This window comes from Syngnathus floridae, chromosome 14, assembly GCF_059516105.1.
Source record: "Syngnathus floridae isolate MCC-2025c chromosome 14, RoL_Sflo_1.0, whole genome shotgun sequence".
Lineage (NCBI taxonomy): Eukaryota > Metazoa > Chordata > Actinopteri > Syngnathiformes > Syngnathidae > Syngnathus > Syngnathus floridae.
The window spans coordinates 5,059,310-5,080,593 of record NC_142426.1 but is presented as its reverse complement, the minus strand read 5'-3'; the positions used below and the strand labels follow the sequence as shown (position 1 = coordinate 5,080,593).

The window sequence follows — 21,284 nt, the reverse complement described above, 5'->3', positions numbered from 1 at the left end:
ATTTCAAACACGACCGCGGTGTCCAGATACATTTTATTACACAACAAAAAATAAATAAAAAAGGATCTCCCAGAGGATCTTTCAAGTATCTGTTTGCTGACGCAGTCTGAAGCTCCCCGCCCAACGCAAGAATTAAGACGCTGTTTTTTGGGCAATTCCTATTTATAAAAAGCACATTCCTTCCACTATTAGCCATTGTGAGTCTATGAACAGAGGTCTTGGTGAAAAATATGTTCTTAGGGGTGCAGGCTGAATTCCGCAATTCCCACGGGGGCACTGAAAGTGGCTGTCTCTGGCCTCGGAGAGGGGAGGGGGAGATATGAGCATGCCTCCCCTCGCCTCGACTTCACAAACAGCCAGGCCCATTCCACTCTTGGCAACCATTTCCACCCCGTTGCTCTGTTTCCCCTCTGGCAACGCTGAAGTGCTTGCGGGGAGATTTGGGACAAGTTGAACCCCGCTGGCTCGGCGAGCACATTCATCATGCAGTAATTCAGGTTGCGGTCACCGGGTTGTACTTTTGTCTCTCATCTGCGACCTCGTCAGGTCCCGACACTCGGATCGACATCATCACGATCGAGTCGGCTCGTTGATACCTTCCGTTTAACATCGAGTCAGCCTGTCCTGATTTTGTAGGTTCAATCACACAAAATCGTGATTTCAAATTTGTGTCAATGATGATCGCTAGGAGACTTGTTTAGAAGTCTCACGATTAATATCCACAAATTTCGTTTTCACAGCTTACGGGCGTGACACGACGCAAGACAGAGGCAGCCAAAATAAAGAGTCAGGCAAATTTTTGTGTCATTTCAGGGGCCACATTTTCCGAGACAATTTTGCTGAAATTCTGCACCCCGTGTAGTCGGAACCTCAAAGAGCACTAAAAAGCTGCAAAATAAGCAGAGAATCGCAAAAGCACCGGCTGTAAAACTGTCCGAGCTCATTTGTCAGCCCTTTAATTTGCACCCGACCTCTAAAGCGGCTCTCACGTTTACCTCACATAAAAATCAGCGGCAGGTCACAGAGTTCAAATTCACGCCCGAAACGAGTCGACGGGCTCGGTCAATAAGAAAACAGCCGCTACGTTTTGGACTTTGAGGGGGGGTGGGGGTGGGGGGGCAGAAAGGTAACAAAAGACTGAAATGGAAAGTGGGAGGGGGGGTTGGTAGGTAGGTGGTGGTCCTGTAACAACAATGATGTTTCCTTGCGCCCCAAGGTATTTTGGGAATTGACGTCTAGACGATAGCGCTAAAAAGGCCCATTAATCACAGCAGACTGCTGGATCCAGCGGAGGCCCGAGATGCTTGAATGGCGACGGGACAATTTTATGTTCTACAGGCAGTATATTACACATGACACGGAATATTTCGGGGTTTTCGACGGCGTGTTTATTTTGAAGGCAAGATTAAACGGGGTGACCAGACGTCATCATTCGCCTGGATGAAAAGTTAGCATCAAATAATCGGCCATTTCTTGACCTCAAGAAAGTTGAACGAAAGGGCAGCGCGGTGGAGTTGAGGTCGTTTCGTCGGACTTGCAGTTCAGAGGTTCAGGGTGTTTTGGAGCTTCTCCATGTAATAATAAAGTAGTAAATAAGTAAATATTAGTCAACTACAATTTGGCATCCATACATGATGTCAGTTGTTGAGATTTGAAATGCAAATACAGCATTGGTACTCATTTATATGACAACATTGAGGTACTGGTCAAATGAAATTGTGTTACATCTTTGGAGAAGTGAGAAAAAAATATATAAAATATTAAAAAATATGTAAAAATGGGAAAAATATTTTTATTTCTTTTCTGAATCGTGTAATTCACTTGACAGTTTCCACAGCTCTAGTCAAAAGATGAAGCGTTGAATCGAAAGTTTACGCCAATCAAGATTATTTTTCATCCTGTTTTGCCTTTGTCATCACATTTTAGCAAACTTTATTGATTGGTCAGATTTCTTTGTCTACTGGAGGTTAATGCAAAGCAAGTACACTCATAAACTCCTTATCATTAGGAAGCATGTTGAGTGATGGATACTCGTAAAAATCTCGGGAGCACCCGCCATTCCTTCTACAGCGCAAGGAAGTCACAAGAATGCCTCGGTCAGCACACGCGTGTGCGCATACAAACACACTTGTACACAAGTGCGGCCCACACTGACATTCATGCACTAGATGATAATAATAAGAGATATAAGCACATCCTCCTGGTGGGCGGGACGGAGACTTGCTCTCAATTTCCCAAGAGAATCCATTATTACGCTCAATTTACTAATTACAATCTAAGCAGGCAATCTGTAGACCCTTTAAAGGCAAAATATGACATTAAATATTTTTTTTCTGAATTGCTAAATAGTCACTTGGCCCTTCTAGATTGAAATGAAACAACCAAGTAAATCTCCCTCTGTTATATTTGTCTTAGTGTTTGGCTACATGCCACACAGACACACACACACACACACACACACAGTGCATTGTTTGAACTGCTGCCGAGGACCTAATCCCAGCAAGAAATTGAACAAAGTGTGCTATGATTCTTGAGCCTTGGGGAATTTTGACAAAATAATGACACGGGTATGTTATATATTACCTGCCAACTGTTTATGGTGAAAAAAAAAAGTATTGTCTTCTTTTCGCCTGCCAGAGTACTGCATTTTAAAAGTGATGTATAAAATGCTAAAGAATGGCAAGAGACAACATTTGTGTCTTGATGCTCCCTCTGTTGTGTCAAGCTTCCCACGCATTAGCTTGAATTACCGCAGCATCAGCCAGCGAGTACTTGTGGGAAATAAATTAAATGAGTAGAACAATAAACAAGTTGTGTCAGGAGGCGTAAATGATATCAATCACGTCATAAGTAGACAACATGGACCAAGTTATTATGGATGAATGAGTGAATATCTTGTAATTCTGTGGGAAGATTTTTCTTTTCTACTCAAGGTGAGGAATTGAAGGTCCATGAAGGCGAATTTGATTTAAATGGCAGAACGATCATCCCTGACTTCAACCCCATCAAGCTCCATTGAAATGATACAATTACAGAAATAGAAGGACTTTTTTTTATGTCAAATGAAGTCCAGCTTGCCCAGAAAATATGTATTGTTTTGAAAGAGGAGTACACAAACATATTTTGAACATCTGACGACAATCATGATGACGTACTAAAGTGTTTCGCATCGTAGCCCCAGTTGTGTGCGTTCGACACCCTTTCTGTAGTATTCCTCATCTCCTACTACTCACCCCCCAGAGTCACCCCCTTCTCCTCTTCTCCTCGGCTCAGTTCGAAATAAATCAACGTTGGTTGGAGCTCACTTGTAATAAATCAGAGCCTGGTCCTGGACTGGAGCCTGCCCAGTCAGCCTGTCACTGGTTGGCCTTCACTCAGGATTAATTAAAGGCCTGATATAAAGGCCAGATGTGCTGGAGCAAGGGAGCCCCGGACCCCCTTTTCAAATGCTCTCTCGCTCTGCCACAAACTGTACGCGTGAAGAGGACATGCGTACAGCCAGGCTCACTTCCAATTGCGCTCGGAACACTTACAAAGGTCTTGGAAGTGACATAGTATGATGTGGAAAGATATTTAGACACAGCTAAACATCAATTAATAAATCAATTGGTTATCGGAACACCACTCCCAAAAGTTTGACTGTTCTGGAAAAGGCCCACTTGTAATCCCAACGTGAACTTCATTGGAATTCATATCGTAGTTTGGCTCCTTTCTCGTCTGGTTATTGTTCACCACGAAGCATTAACTGAAAAGTTCACGAGGGAATTTCGCATCGAGCTCCAGCGAGCCTTCGTGTTAAGAATTGAGCGGCTGACTTTTAAGCAGTGAAAAACTTGGCAGTGGCAACGTTTCAGGGGCTGCTAAGTGCGCATGCAACAGTTTTTACGCATCCCTGGGCAGGGAGGCTTGGGAGTGTTGCTGGTGGGAGTTGGACGGCTCGGGGGCGTGGTATGGAGCGGGTTCAAAGGTCGCAAGGCATACTTTATTGCATGACGACCGAGGGGGGATTAGATGAGTAAGATATCACTCTGCTTTCTGGTCATGGCTGAGTGAGGTTAACCCGCAGCGGCCCTGGGGCCTGCCTGGGCTGAGAGGAAAGGGGAGGGAGGGGAAGGGTGGGAGAGGGTATCGTCAGGGCAGGGGGTGGCTCGGGGGACATTTGCCGGCTGATTTCTGATAGCTGCGCAGGGGTCTGGCCTGCCCCGTCCGCGGCGAATGCGCACACAGGAAATTGGAGGTCTGGCCTTCCCTTTTTCACACGAGCTCCACTTGCATGCACAAATTTTGCGCTCACTCAGACGAAACATTTTACAAACTGAGACTTTCGGCAACTCATTGAAGCCATCGTATCCAACAAGTGATCTTTTTGACACTCCCACGTCTTCGATAGTCGTCAATAAATTGACAATCAGATAACGAACAAATGATTCACTTCTTCTCCTTTAACCAATCAACAGCCGGGATGAACGCACCTCGGCATCCAGGCGTTAAAGCAGGAAGAAAAATAAACCTGCTGAGTTAATTGCTGATATGTTCCTAATGTGCCCCCTCCCCCTGACCTCCCCCACCTACACCTCCTGCTGATAGGCCACCCGTGATGGCTGTCACACATGGCGTTGAAGATGCTATGGGTGTATTTTATCAGCTCAGGGCCACCGGGGGGGCTATTCGTCTTCCTGGAGAGCGGTGTGGGGAGGTCAGGGACGGTCCCTCTGTTTATCCCCCCTGTCAGTCAACATCTCCCATGTGAAAGTGAAGCGGCCTTTCTTGCAATGTTCGAGGCGGGTGCTGAGAATGATATTGCAACAATGACAGCCGTGAATAAATCTGTTGTTCATTGCTATCTGCTAAAACCGTCTGTGACCTATAGGTGGTGCTAATATCCACCATCTTGGAACGGAGATGATAATTATAACAATCCACACCAGGCATGAGTTTTGGACAAAAAAATCAAATTGTCTGACTTTTGGCTTTTTAGTAAAATCAAGGTATTGTGCAAAAACAATTTTAGAGACGTTGGGGTAACGAGGCATTGTTTAGGTGAGGAGTGTGTGCAGTGGCCGGGCGCTCAGAGCTGTGTTTACCTACTGACGATTGCACTACTGCTTCTGCCTGCACACGTGTGTCTGGAATTGTGGGATGGCTCCCCTGGGCCTCTGGACCACACATGCGGACAACGTTTTTTTTGGGGGGTTTTTTCCACAACAATGAGGGGAGAGCGTACTTGCGTGAGACGCGGATTAAAACAATCGTTTTGGACTTTTGCATTCATCACTGACATGACGCTATTTTATCGAATATGGAATTGAATTGCAGAGAGCTGAGGTCACATCTTGCCTCATCCGTACATCTTTCCCGAATTCTCTCCCACAGACTAGTCAAAGAAACGAATCCATCAATTACCAGGCTTTAATTGATGATTCCGTGGCGTAGCGGACAATCAAAGAGTATAAAGTGGAGAGGATGGAAGGAAAAGGCGTAAAAGGAGAAAAATGGGGCGGGGAGGACCGTGGGCGAGCGTCAAAGTTGAAATCCGACTCACAAGCTTGCACTCTTGTCGCTCTCTCTGGGACTCTTCGGCTTGGCTCGGACTTAATTGCGTCCCACATATAAACAAGGGGGTTAGTGTGAGAGCAGACCGGCAGCTGAGGGGCTCAAGCCGAGGGCCAGACTGGGGATTGAGTTCACAGGGGAAGGACTTAGTGCACAAACTGATCAAAAATATAGGGAGCGGGACAGCGCAGAAGAAACGAGATGAGCGGAGATGATAAAAATAGCAAAGGGGGTGTAAAACGTTTCTTTTTGGCATCTCGGCCGCCGTATCGGGTGGTTAAGGCGGCGCTGGGGCCGTCAGACGGTAGCCCCGTTGGCCCCGGCCTCCCTCAACATCTCTTTCGCAGATGCTCCCCTCTCATCGATTAGTTCCAGACCCCTCAAACAGACAGCTCCGGCTAGGATTCCACTTGAACTGATCCCAGCTCAGGGTCTTAAGCCCACCAGTTCCAAGGCAGATGCTACTAAGGTGCACCTCGGGATTAAACTCCTAAACTAACAAAATAACGAAGGTAAGGGGCCTCATACGTATTATGTGCTTTACAGTAGCTGATCTTCCAACCTGAGGCTGAGGGAACCAAAACGATGGGGAAACATGACCCAAAGAATCAAAATTAGTTTCCTCCATAGTGGACTGCGGTACAGACTAAATCCTGGAAACAATGCAGAATATTACACAGTCAAACATGCCACCAACTTTTGCCTTAATACAGATTTAAAACAGTCTACATATAGTCTGACAAATGACGAGGGCAGGCAGACTGCCGACGGTTCGGTGAATTTTGACAAATACTCGACTGTACTGTGCCCGGGCTGCCATGTAAAGGTGGATTGGAGAGAGCTCAGGAAATTGCGTGCTATTCCCGCCACGCTGTCCTCAGTCCATACTGGGACAAATTGCATCTTGGGCAGCTGCCAAGGTGTAAAATGCCCAATTTCAGTCTCGGCTATTTAGGAGGCAATCATGCACAAGGTCAGGCCGGGCCCAACACTTCATTTCTCATCTATTTTGTTTCCACCTCTGACAGCTAAATGATGGTGGACGTCCACTCCGCTGATTTGAACATTGCGTGCGTGTGTGTATGCCCAAGCATGTGTGACATGATTCCGAAACCACACTTGTAGCACTGACCACCCTGTTAGTTTTCATTTAAAGCTACAATGGACTTTTTGCCAAAAATAAATGTATCTCTTATTATAGTCAGTGTTCCCATGAATCATTCTGTTTTGATTTTTGCTGGATGCCATCCTATCAAAAATTATATGATTTATGCAGTATGATTTAAATCGTATATGTGATTTAGCTTTGCAGATGGCGCTATCAACTTTTTTTTTTTTTTTTTTAATTTACTGTAATCGCTACTACGGAACAAAACAACCAAGCGAATTTGAAACAAACCAATCAGATTTTGGAACGGAAGGCAATTTTTGCAAATTTAACATTTTGACATATTATTAATTTTGATTTCCATTTAATGATCGTCTCTTTATATCTTTAAATCTACAGTTATTACCTTTTCCTTTAAATGATTTTTCCACTGTGCCCATTCTGCAGTTTATCCCAAACATGCAACTGTTTCAGGAAATGATAAAAACATCTCTTCCTGTGCTGCGAGGCACTTTAAAAAAAAAAAAAAAAAAAAAAAAAAAAAAAAAAAAAACATGTCGGCATCCAGAAGAAAACTCTACTTCCATTTACCTCATGTCGAATTTGATGGACTGCAAAATATACAGTTATGGTAATCTTTCAAGAAGGTTCATGCAAATCCGCTGTGATACAAATTTCACAATTTGTTATTTGTTCTGCCAAATGCACACATTGTACGTGTGAGTGTCTGTTCTTCATTAGCGGAGAAGGGTTAAAAAGAGGTCACTCTCCACAAACACAACATAAAACCTGTGTGGTTAGTGCAGCCAGGAGGCAGTGTGGGAGGGAGGGGCGGGGGGGAGCGAGGGAATCACCTGCCTGCTTGTCTTCTGCCTCACTCAGCAAACGCCGTTTATTATTGATGACTTGACAAAACAAAAGTTGAAACCAGTTGAAGACTTTTATAGCTGCGGTTCAGGTCGAATGGATAGAAATGTTTGATTGGAAAGTGCAACATCGATATGAGCAATACCGCAACGCTCGTGTTGCTTTGTGGTGTTGAAAGACAGATTGCACGTAAAAAAAGAAAAAAAAAAGAAAATACGCCTGTTTATGCTACCTGCTTCTTTATTTAATGGTAATTTGTTAAAATATGAGCCTAAAATGGCTGTGGGGGAACCAAAATGGCTGACTTCCTGGTCAATTTCAAGCACTTGAGAATTTGCTTACGATAGACGTGACCACCCAATGTCGGAGGTAAAACGTTTTTTTTTTTTTTCGACTTTCTCAGGGGGGTAACGAGTGAGTTTTTGACAGGTCATTCGGTGACCCCGAAAATGAAAACATTTTTGACAAAATAAACAGGCTTTCGCTGAAGTATCAGCAGGTATTCAACATAATCTTGGAAATATTTTTCTTAGCGATATTCAGAAAGCTTTGTCGTGTGTATCGACAGGCTTAAGTCTTCTTAAAAGTGCGACACTGAGCAAGTAGCTACTCATTGGCCATCACGGTCAGACAGTAGCATAAAATGACCCCCATTAAAAGAAAGCTAAATATTGACAGAGGCTTTAGGCTTGGCTGACTGGAAGTCAAAATATAACATGTCTGACTTGCTTTTTCTATTTGGAGTTTTTTTTTTTTCGAAGCAAAACGGAAAGGGGTGATTTGTAATTTGACTATTTTGTAAAAGTAACAAAATCTTCTCCTTTCTCGGGCCTCTTTAGAACCACAGATGACTTGGAAAGAGTTGACCCCCGTCTCCAGTTGATTATTTAGCTATGCCTTCACTCAACACCCCTCCGCTGACCACCTCCAAAGCCGCCCCCCCACTCCCAGACCCAAAAGACCACTACTCGCCACTCAGATTTACTGCAAAACGCGTGTGTGTTCCACCATATTTGCGCACATTCCCCACGCGTCAACTCTCCGACTCTTTGAACACGCGCGCTAAGCCGGCGAGCAAACATAAATCCAACACGCCCAACGCCGGGGGAGTGGACCATTTTTACGCAGCAGCCTAATTGTTGAACTTTGCCACGGCCCGCTTTGCCGAGCTGAATGATTTGTCACAATTCCCGCCTTTGTCTAATAAATTACAGACAGCCAGTTAATATTTTAAATGAAAACGACTCCCATTTGGATTCTTTGGTTTTGCTTTTTTTCTTCTTTTTCGAAAGGTTTAACAAGGTTAAGGCCGTATGACAAGTGAGGAATGTTTTGGCCTTTTCAACTCAGCCTTTTAATATCAGAATGAACTGGCGGGCGCGAGGTTGTCACGTAACGCGTAACATAACTCTAAATCTATCATTGTCGTCGGGCGCAAATGGCCAACACGCACGGTTTGCGATGGCAGGCGAAGCGAATACTTGAGCAAAATTCAATTATATCTGGAACATTTTGTTGTGATGAGTTTCGCGGTTAGCTTCGTACGTCTATCAATTAAGCCTTTCCGGAGGATTGTGGGAAAAAGTCAGAGCTCATCAGAAGCCAAAGTGAGCCATTGTTTAGATTCGGAGTTCTCTCTGAACTCGGGCTGACCCGCCTTAACTCGTTGTTGCGCACTAACAAGGAACTGGCTGCGTTTCTTTTTAGCATCGTTTCATTTTGCGCATCAAAAACACAATACAATGTCGACCTAGTACGATTTTTCAGAATTCTTATGAAAGTGTCACACTCAAAACTTTAGATTTTTGCAGTTGAGGGGAAAGCAACTCCAAACAAAACTCAAGCTACAACTCAGAGATTCATTTTTTTAGCCCTTTACATGTAATTAATTACTACATTCTGGAATTTCATTTTGGTTTTATGCGAGGACTTTATCTGAGAACAAACTGGAAGCTCTGTATTATTTGTAATATTTGAATATTCGGAATAAAATAAAGGGAAAAAAAGAAGTAACTCCCCCAATGCTGAATAGAAATAGTTCATCTTGCTGAAACTCATGTTGTGGAATAATTTCTCCTTCCCAACCGTGTCTAATCTGCCCAATGCAAACTGCACAACAGCTTTCACTCAAAGCCTGCAAAACATGTCAAAACTATTTCCATCACTGGGCGCTGCAAATGTGAGGCGTATCCATGGCAATAATGCAGCAGTCACAATTGTGCCATACATCTCTGTTCCCCTTTGCCCGTGTTTTTTCTTTCACGCTCATATGCCGCCGCATATTTGCCTAATCCACGCGTCTTTGGCCTTCCCCGGCCACATCCAGTTTGGAGCCAAGATTATTCGCCCCGGGATCCATATGAGTGAGCCACTTTGTGCTCGCTGCTGAAAATAGCACGGGCTCTCAATTATTGGGAAGGGAGCAAACACAGGTGTGGAATCCCCACCACGCCGCCCCACGTGCACACACCCCTGCCCGCCGAATAAAGCCACTCTTGTCCCGGAGAGGCCGGGCAGGAAGGCCAGATCCCCTCGGCGGCCTTTGAAGCGCACCCGCTCTGCGGCGTGCTGGGTGCCACCGCTAAAAGGGACCTTTTAGAGGTGTGGAAATGAAACGTCCCGCATCAATCATCCGTTTCCACATGTGAAGTATTGAGCGGTAATTGCCGACTGCTAACTCATCACCTTCTCGTGTATGCCTTTGCACAGTTTAGATAAGCTACTGCTGTAGTTGAAATATATTTAATACAACTACAGAAGGGGAATCCGTTTTGCTAAGCCTCCGCTACTGCAGGTGGCGCTCTTATCCAATGCAAGGTCTTCTACAATCTAAGAAAACCGACTAAACCCCACATGAGCAAGCACTTGGCTCCAGAGGCAAGGAGGAAACCTCAAACAGAAACATGATCTTCTTCCCTGGATCTGGTTAGGACTTGGACTCATCATTTTGGACCGGCCGGAGTGTCTTTACGGATGAGCTTGGGCAACCGGTCAGCAAAGAGTTGCAATAATCCAGCCTTGAGGGCACAAATGCATGAACTAATATTTTGGCGTCAGCAAGCAGCAGGAAATTACTCCCCCCCCACCACCCTATAAATAAATACATTGAACCCTCGCTTTTTGCAATATAGGACCATTGCAAATGCATTAGAATTTTTTTTATGCATTTCTTTCACGAAAAACGAGGTTTCAAAGTGGGTGCCAAACCACAAGTATGCAGGAGTCCATTAAATATATTACACAAAAAGAACTTCTTAAAATATGTATGAAGGAATGAAAGGATAGATAGATAGATCCTCAAATTTCACGCACGACATTATTCCGTAAATTTCAACTTGGAAGTTGTGGTGAAGGACAGTCCGTGTGTGGAGGGGGGCGACAAAGAGCAGAGGTGCAGACACAATGAGCGCTCTGTTTGGCCGGCAGTAGAAGCCCATCGGTGGGGGCCGCTTCAATTCCCGCGTCTCCGCTTTTCTCTCTGCACCCCCCACCCCAAACCTTCTTTGCATCCGTTGGGCCAGTGATGCTTTCAATTTATATACTATTCCCATACACTTGCTCTCATTCTGCTCAGGCTCACTCAATTAAGAGTTTTCCATTGAAGGACTAATACAAGCTTATTCTGTTCTCTTACATTATTTTTAATTATAAATCTTTTTTGCCCACTTCTCCTCTGGGATTTTTCCAAAAAGTGTATTCATGCAAAACAAACAAAAAAAAAACTGTAGGACAAGAATTCCACAGAAATTTTAATTATTTTGTTATTATTAAAGTGTGAGACAAAGCCTTGACTGTAATCTATTAAAAAAAAAAAAAATAACGACAGCAGATTCTCTGTCTTAGGGTGAGAGCTTTCAGCCCCCACACCCCCTAAAAAAAAAAAAAAAAAAAACGTCTCAGAAGTTGTGTGTGGCCCACACAGGAAATTAAGAAACCTCTGCAGCTTTAAGCATATTTACGTCTGAATTATCTGCGAGCGCTGGATTTAAACACAAGGTTCAGCGTGTGCTCATGCGCTGCATGTGTGGTCACGCCATAGTGAGAGAGAATAACGATTAGCTTGGTAGGAATTACCATCAGAATGATTTTTTTTAATCAGATATGAATATATTTTGCTTTATCAGACATAACAGAAAATTCCCCTAAAATATTGAAAATGATTTAATCTTTGCAGTGTTTTGATTTTGCAACGTCACTTTAATTTGTGTATGCGTGTGTAGATTAGTTTTCAGAATTTTAGAGTCACTTTAATATCATATTATGCTACTCAAAATATCACGACACAGCAATTGTGTGATGATATATTGGAAGAAAATTCCTGTCCAGTACCAAAATATAAAGGTAATTAAAAATTATTTTTTTATTGATTTAAAATGTCCTTACCCATTATATGTAAGTGAGAAATAGAAACTGTCTTGCATTTATGCAAAACGAATACAATTAATTTATTTTATTGCAAAAAATGAAGGAAAACATTTTATAAATATTTTATAGTTGTGATATTTATATCTATCCATAATCAAACACTTTCACAGATCAGTAAAAAGATAAACACACATTTGAACATACAACATCATACGTGATGCAACTATTATCATTTGGATATTGTGTGCATACGTGTACCTGTGTGTGCATGTGTGTGTGCATGTGTGTGTGTGTGTCTGCTGGCAGCCCAGGACCCAACAGAAACAAGAGCTATTTATTTTAGCGAGAACTAGAAGAGCGTAGAGACTAGAGATGAGATGGATCCTCTTGTGAACGCCTCCGGCTAACGGCTCACACATCAGTTGATCTCCCTCTTACACACACACACACACACGCACACACTCACCGAACAGATACAGTAGAGCGCAGGCAGCCAGTGAGCAGCAATCCTCGGTGGGCACACACATTTACACAGATGGTTCTTATACGGGCGGATTAGAGAGCATATTTCCTCAATAAGTGAGAACAACAAAAGCTAGCGCTGAATTTATTATGTCTTAATTGAGGAGACCTACGTGGATGTATATTTGTGTGCGAACAAGCCTCTGGTGTTTTGGGGTCAGATAATCTCTGTCAGGAATTGGAGATTACATGCTGCCGGACAAAGCTACACTGGCGGCCGGACCACATCTGCCTCTGAAAAACTGGGAGTAGATTTAAATGGAATAAATAAAAAAAAGCTAGCTACTGTTTAGTAATTGGGGTAGTTTTGTATTTTTGACATATAATTGATTCATTGGACAAACAACACATTTGTGGCTGTTGAAAATGTAGACACAGACTATTTTTTATCAATCCATTATTGGAAGAAAATAAAAATAGGAATAATAGCATAGATTTTATATAAGATGCATAACAAAGTTTCAATGGGATGGTTCAAGTGTGTGTGCATACTCAAATCATTTGACTAACTGTTCCAATTGTGCTAATAATTAACCAAAATATAATTCTATAAAGGTCAAATTTGTTCTAAATATAGTTATGATAATGACAAATATTTTAGTGACATTACTTACAGTAATTTCAAAATAAATTATTATTATTATTGATTATACTGACATATTAATAATGCGTAATAGCAGTACTATATTGACTTACTTTTGTTTATTTACAATATATTCTTGACAATGTTACAGAATCTTGTTCGAATTTGATTTTCATTATGTGCAATGTTTGCGTCAACACAACAATCAAAGAGGTCATTCTTAAAACATGGTGTCCAAAGACTTTTGCAATTCACTGTAATTAAAAGCCGGCGAGTTGGAGCAGTGGGGGGGATGGCGGGTGCCCCCTCCAAGGTGAGCCGCGCTGGGCCAGGCAAGGACGAGCATGGGAAAGCTTGCGCGTCTATTAATCACAGCTAATGAGGTGGAACACTGTTGCCCGAGCTGCCTTCCACGTCCTTCGACACACACGCACACAAATGTGTGACGGGCAGAATGCAATTTTTCACTCAGCCACTACATTGGAGCAAGTATAGTTTTGAATTAAAAAAAAAAAAAAAAAATCGGGACTCAGAATTGTACTTAAGTAAAAGGTGCAAATTAATTTTTATATTCAATTATAAAGCTGCAATTGTTAGGACACGTTAGCGCGATTAAAAAATACTTTTCATGGACGTCAAATTGAAAGAAAGTCTGACTCATTTGCTGTACTAAATTAATTCTCGCCTTCTAACTTTTGTAGTCCCAAAAATACGGTACGGATACCTGAAAAGTCCCAAATGTCTTTCCTCAGCAATGCAAAGTATATTTGCAGTTTTTTTGCCATCAAAGTAACTCGCTGCGGCGGCCGCTTGTAATGAACAAAGTTTAAACAAACAAGAACGCCGAGCGATGAATGAGAGCAGGAGCAAAAAGCGAAAGAAGTGATGTCACACAAGGTGACTAAAGACCGACTTGATCTTGAGAAACAAGCCGTGCCAGAAGCACTTTTGTTTTGTTTTTCAGCAAACAATCCACTTGGAACTACTTCAAGTTTTCTTCTTACCTTCCTACAACATATCAAAATGAGGCAAAGTGTCGCTCGTGGGTGTAAAGGACAAATATCCTCCTTTTTAAGATCTGACACCACGCAGCTGTTATTATTTGCCGTTACAAATGGCCGAGTGTACATTTTGCAGCTACTGTGGAAGCTCCATCTTACTGTAACTCGTGGCACATACGTCAAACGAGGTGGCGGGCGGGGGGGAGCGCATTTAAAATCTCCAGTGTCGATTGGACCGCAAGACAATTATCAGAAGAACCTGATGGTTAATCTAGTTGACAATGCATTGTGGCACACGTCCCACTCCAGAAGAATTGAAAATCCTGATCCCCCTCCTCCCCCCTCAGGAGGGATTCAATTTTACAAGATTGGCCTCTCGTTCGGGATGAACTCTTCATCTTGCCAGTACATTTGGGGGGAAAGCCTTTTACTGAGCAAAGCGAGGCCCATAAAGGTACGCTTAGATGAGTGTTGACCAGAATGAGATGAATAAGTGCTCCAAAGCTCTTGTTGGAGTTTAGTCCACAATGCCATCTCACATACGAAAAATTCTACTGAACATTTCAATGTGGTATCCGAAACGCATTAAGTCACAAATTCATCATTGCAGGAAAGATTAAGTGCAGTGGTTCTCAAACTGGGGATTTATTTCCAATAAATGATTACATCATCATTTTTTTTTTTTTGAAGCACAGGCCAAAAAAGCAAACCTACTAAATCAAGCTAACCTATCTTACTACCATTCTTTGGGACTATTCAAAGCTCTGCCATGGTGTTGATGTATCATATAAAAGAAATGTAAGGGCCCAAAATGATTGAGCCGCCCACACGAGATCTTTTTTGAATTGACCTACAAGACTAATTTAAGAAATTGTCACACACGCAGCTTTTTATGACCCGACTACGTCTGAGACAAGGCTATATTTTGTAGCATATTCTAAAATCAGCTCGCTCCATCGGTCCCGTGGATGTGGGAAGAGAAGAGGGCGCGGTGACCTCACTGGTGTGTTTCTAATATCTTCCCAGAAATCCCTGCGGGCAGGATCATCTTGGGTGTTCTAGGGCGGACTCTGGTGTTGTTACATTTAACAGGTTCCCAGCACAGCGCGCAGGCAGGGAGGAGGAAGACGAGGGGGGAGCCGCGCCGTGGCGAGCCCACTGCCGAGAAGCCGCTTTGACCTGGAGGAAAAAAGCACCCTCTGTGCATTGGCTTGAGGGGGCGGCGTGAGGGGGGGGGGGAGCTCGCCACTGCCCTCTCCCTTTTCTCCCTCTAGGTGGGGAGGAGGCATGGAGGTAATGAAGCTTAAGTGAGCCCAGTGTCTGGTAATGTAATATACACAAAGCCCTTGTCAGGTCTGGATCCAATAATGTGTCATTTACCACGTCTGGAACAGATTGGCCCGCGTGATCGGCGTGAACCTTTGCCCGGGTGAAGAGCGCCGCGCACTTAGCATCCTTCGGCCTACTAAACGGGCCCTCGCTTCACCTCGCTCCAACGCTAGCATCTCTGGATGAGATACTTCATCGTAGTTTTGCGACCGCTCCTACCGGAAAGTTTGTCTCAGGTGGATCGTTTTGTTTTCCACCGAGGGAGGAGAACTGCCGGTTTTAACGCCGCAGAACCAATGCAGTTTTGCCTACGCTTCATCTTAATACACTTCATTTCCCACAAGGGGAATGAACAAATGGACAAGAGAGAGAAAGATCATCAAAATAGAAGGAATGGAGGACTCAAATCGCAACAGAAATTCTGTCAGATCTTAGTCATAAAAAGGGGCTGAGTACGCATCCTTGAGGGACACCGGCTGTGACCTTAGTTAATTTTGAATTATAATTTCCAACTGCCACAACTTCCAGGGGGGAATTGGTCCACCCACAAATTTCCGGGCTCCCAAATCGTTATCAGAGGTGGTGAAGTCAAAATCACGCAAAGGTTGTATGACCCGTCTGAAAGAGACGGGAAGAAAGTGGACGAGGGAATATTTGCTTTTTTTTATGTGTTTTAGAATGAAATTAGGGATGAGGTTCGGTCCCAACGGAGGAAGAATAAGTCAGTTAACTGTCTTGACGCATGGATGGAAACAGGAGTGGAGACGATTCGAAACAGACTCCATAAATAGTGATGTCATCTGATTTCCTCATTTGCCAATGAGCAAACATCCTTTCCATTTTGGAACCACGGATGCTATTGGTAGCTATTAAGGGATTACCGAACATAAATTCTGATTAAATTCAACAGTTAGCACAATTGACCTGGATATATGTGTCATATTATTAAATAGCTATCAACTCGCATGGCGAATGACAGGGTCGTTTTGTTTTTGCTTTTTCAAAAGGCAGTTTATCAGCAATTTGTAAGTGAGTGGGAGAGCTTATGTGATAAGAGTGGTAATTAGAAACGCAGGGACTGCCGCTACACAGGAAGCTCCAGACTGAATGTGTAAGAATTTACCGCTTCTTCTTCCTGGTCGGCCAGGGGCCTCAGGCCCCTAGCTTGAGGCCCACACAGGGTGTGGGGGCGGGGGGCTTGGAGAGAAGAGACCGGACGGCAATGGCACTAGGTGAGAAATACAAATCAAGCAAGGAGACAGTTGGGAGGAGGTACATTTCAACTTTTTTTTTTTCCCACATGAAATGTATGTTTTTTTAAGTGGGAGAAAATGTAAATGAGGGAATACTACAAGCATCGCATCCTTTCCCCACAGGAGTGCTGTAGCTCCCTTTTGGCCGGAATAACTCTGATTTAGTGCGCTTAATAAACATGATGTAGCGCTTCCAGTGATTGCTCGGACAGGCGCAGCATCACAAAGATTCCCTCATGTTAGCGTTCAACGCTGAGAACCAAGCAGGAAACATGCGTGTTTCATTTCAGAGGGCCTCAATTACTTAAGCAGAGGACACTTTTTGTTTATTTTGACAAAACCGGAGAATATTACTAGCAACGATTCTGTCACATGAATTCTTCTAATGTAATCGCTAATCAGAACACATTTTGATTTGGAGTGATAAATAGGAATTTTGTTTTTAGTTGGATTGGGAATTTTATATGGAACTAGTTACATTAAAATGCAACCATTCATTACTCTAAAAGCTTTTTGCTTTTTTTCAAAGATCCAAATGTTATTTTATTTTTTCAATGTCAAAAATAGAAATGCTACTTATTAAATCGTTGGTCCGTTCACTTTTGCTCAAAAATATTTTCAGTGTTATGAAAAATACTAATAAATATGGCAATGCAACTTGAAATAAAAAATAAATCAAAGGGGAAAAAATTGCTTGTTTAGCCAGTAGCATAATGAAAAATTGCTATATTTTTTTATTTTGTTTTTAAAGTCAACAAACATATATTTAAATCTGCAAACATTGCATATGTAAAATATTTGTCTTCTATTAAACTGTGATTAATTAATTACATCGTTTTCCTAATCAATGCTAACTCTGCGACATGACGTACGACATGCTTGCAGAGGCTAGTGTCACCGATTGAAGTACAATTTATTTACTTGGACAGTCCAGAGAAAAGCCAAAGCGGGACAACTAGATGGATTTATGACGCGTCTGTCAGCTATTCCCCGGCCTGCAATGGTCTCGCAGCAGCACAGTGGCGGCTGCAGAGAGGCCTGCACGCCGCCGTTCACAGCTGGCTCTTATTACGCGCCCATACAGTAGCCATTCTTTTTCACTTACCCCTGCTCTGTTTTGTGATGCTTATTAGAAATGTAACATACTGGCCAGGGAGTTTGTTACAGATTTATGTGACACAGGTGCTCCCTTTAAAAAAAAAAAAAAAAAAAAAAGGAAAAATGTATGGTAGTGTGGAAGTGTTGCGAGAATTAGTTCTGTGTATAATGTTTTGATTACATGACCATTTTGTTGTTATCAGGATTTCACGAAATATTTTCTTAAACTTGCATTTTGAGTTGAGTTATTTTCTTTCTTTTTCTTTAGAAAATCATTTCAAACTTACATTTAGAATGCAATTATTTTCAATAAAACTTCCAGGTATGAGCAGGAAGTGGGTATTATTTTATTTTGTATTTATTTTTTAGGGGGGGGGCATGCACGAAATTTAAAATCAGTAATAAAGCTTATGAATAGTTCCACATAAGGTGTTGTTTTTGTTAAATTTGCTCAATTCAGTCATCATTTGTTAAGTTTTAAAAAAGGACACAATGGGATTGCCTACTGTTTAGCACAAGGTCATTTCAAAGCGAGAGACCAGCAATGGAAAAAGCTTGATCCCCTGCTTAGTCCTTCTTCGACCTCCAGTAACATCTGCTCTGCTGACCTGAGGCATGTACAAAGAGGTGGAGGAGCTCAGAGAGCTAACGTGAGGCGTGAAAGACCTTTTCTTTTTTTCTAAATGATCTCTAAAATTTACAGAGAACCAGTAAAGGGAATAAAGTGCATTCCAGTAATCCATCCGAGAAGTAACGAAGGCACGGCTTACTGTTTCTATTTGTCTTAGTAAGCTGCCTAAGATGAAAACTGCCCCTGATCCATACTAATGAAAAATCTGCGGTATCCCCCTTCAAGGAATTGATTTGGTTAAAATCCAAATATGTCAGATTGTAGCTAGCGTAACAACAAAGAGTTCCCTTGTTACACGAGAACAAGTAACAGTTGTGGAGAAATGTAATTATGTGAAGAGTGCCGTGCAAGTGCGCACTGGCAGCTTTGAAAGGATTGTCTGTAGGCCAATCCAGCAGGTTTCCACAACTTGTTCTTGATGGACTCTGACTGGTACCTGGGGAGTCCACCGCTCGTCTGTCAACGCCGGACGAGCGTGAGCCTCCAGTCTGCCAACATGTCGGAGGTGGATCACGCTCGCGGCGAACGTGACAGGGGTCCTGAAATGACTCCTTACTGATTCCTGGCTCGCGCAGAAAAGAAATGGAAAGCGTTCTGGCCAGCAAAGGTGACGGGTTCACGGAGTGGTAAGCTTCTCTCCGTCTTCAGGTTTCACGGGCCGCTCCCTGTCAGGGGCGTGGCTCCTCCGCGCCTATCTCGGCGCTCTCTTGTTACGCATCTCCCGGTTGTTATCCCCTCGGCCTCCGTCCCCAGCTGAGGAAGGGACACCCAATGCCTTTCATGCGGATCGGGATGATCCGCGGGCAGTGGCCTGAGCTCCAGCCCTGAGTGATTGATGGCGGGGTCGCCCTCGCCTCTCGCCCTCGGCGACCAACCCCCGGCTCGGCGGACAGCGTAGCGTTTCATGAGCTCATCCGCGTGGCGCCCGGGAGCCGCACCTCCGACACAAGGCACCGCTCGTCTCATCCCACACGACTCCCCGGGGTCCGCAAAACATATGTGACCTCCCTTTTACCACCACATGCGCCTCCGTCTCAACTGCGTCGCCATTGTCTCCGTAGCGGATACTTGTACGCGGCGGTTATCTGTTTGCAGTCTCACATGATCTATGGATGGGCTTTTTACGACCGTTAAATCGACCTTGGGTAGTTCCAACAAGTGGTTTGCTTCGGTTCCTACAGCGGTGACATAAAGCGACTTTGTAGATAAGTTGGGACTAATGGACGTCAATTTGAGGCTATTGAATATTGGATTGGTTGTCTCATAAAGCCAAGGTGAAGAACCTCCAAGTGTGTCAATTTTTTCTCGACGTGGCCTAGCGTGGCAAAAGTTTGGATAGCCCTGATTTTGACTAGATTGGGAAAGTCAGTTCATCAGGAGCAAACGGTCTTCTCTCCAGAGAGCAGATAAAACACTTTGCATGAATGCCACACGAGTCATCCTTTTGCAAAACCCCCTCAAAGCTAACGCAAACACAGCACGTGAGCAGTTCATAGCCGAGCAATGACCCCGTGCCCTCTCATCCCGCCGCCTACCTCGCCTCAGGACGCCAGCACAGCTCCGTCCTCCGCTGCATGTGAGACATTCCAAGTGGCAAAGGAATCCGGTGGAGGGGGGCAGCCGCCATCATTTAATCTCTCCGAGGCGGGCAGCACCTGTCGGGGCAAGAAAAAAAAAAAGTACATCAGTGGCAGCCCTGCGTATACTTGAAACATGGTCTTGTGTATCAGATGATACAGACTTAACAGCACTCATCGTTTGACGCGGCGTGAATGATGGTCGTCCATAAAACTTAACAGACGCACCGTCATTGCCGCGTTCGGAATTGGAAACGCGGTGGAACCGCTCCGGGCAAATGTTGACAAGGTAGGGTGTTTGTTTTTAAGTTTTTACAGGGGTTAACTTCTTCTTACATTTGTAATGTCCAATATTGAGTGTGTGGGAGGTGCATCAATTTTGAGGATGGCATGACAAGAAATTTATAATCCTGTTCAAATCATTTATTAATGGGTTCACGTTATTTTTGTTTTTTTTTGCACTGGTTAACTTCTTTTGACAGTTCATGTCTGGTTAGAGGTTTTGTGATGATGTGTCTGACGCGGGAACGATTTTATTTGAATTGTTTTTACATTTTACAAGGGTTAGCTTAGCCTTACCCTTCTGTTTACATCTCAGCTGCGATTGAGTGTTAAAAAGCATGCGAGGCACGTCGATCATGCAAATTCCAGTCATCATTCAAATAAAACCCTTTCTTGCTTATATGTTTTATGATCAACAGCAGAGTTGATCGTTTTATTATTGAAAACTTCTCTGAAAGTTGAGAATTGTATCTACAGCGTTTTCAGTCAAATCTGACCCAACTAGAACAACATCAGGTTCAATCTTAGACTCAGCACACAGTGACACAAATGTTTTATAATTACAGGCACATGGGCGGACAATGTCTTTAAAGCGTCATGGCCATGTCCATTGTCATGCTGGAGAAGGACCAGAGTTTCCTGGAAACACTGGTGAAGCGACCCAACTGTTGTGAGAGCACAGCGGAGCTCGCCATCTGACCCAAATGAAACTCGATCGTCAGTGTAAGAATAGAGCGCCAATGAAAAGACACGTGCTCCGCCATTCCTGCCTGACAACCAATCAAATATCTCACTCAGCTGTTCACGAGGCAGCGGGGAGGGCCAAGCCGAGGCCCATCAATCAGCCGAGAGGACGCTCCGGTCCGCGCGTGTCCGAGACGTTGGGACGTTTGCCACGGTGGCTTTTGAGAGCTTGTCGTTCGACGTGTCCGTGTTATGACTGCGCTTGTGACGTGATGAATCGCTCGCTAGCCGCTAAACAGCAACGACGTTTCAAAATGTCATCCATCACACTCAATCCGTTTAAACAGACCACTTCGAAACACCACGGCGAACCCCGGAGACCGGAGAAGGTGAAAAAGCAAATGTGGTTTTTGGGAAAGGGTGGGTTGGGA

The 21,284-nt window shown here is 43.6% G+C and overlaps 1 long non-coding RNA gene across 1 annotated transcript in view; it reads right to left on the bottom strand.

Annotated features, from left to right (window-relative positions):
• Nucleotides 1-1,463: 1,463 nt before the first annotated feature.
• The window catches only part of LOC148387202 (uncharacterized), an 84,611-nt gene continuing 64,790 nt past the window's right edge, over nt 1,464-21,284 (bottom strand). The window contains exons 4-5 of the long non-coding RNA XR_015862608.1: nt 19,846-19,965; nt 1,464-1,565 (exon numbers count right to left, since the gene is read on the bottom strand). This is a non-coding gene — a long non-coding RNA (uncharacterized LOC148387202). The remainder of the gene's footprint in view (nt 1,566-19,845; nt 19,966-21,284) is intronic.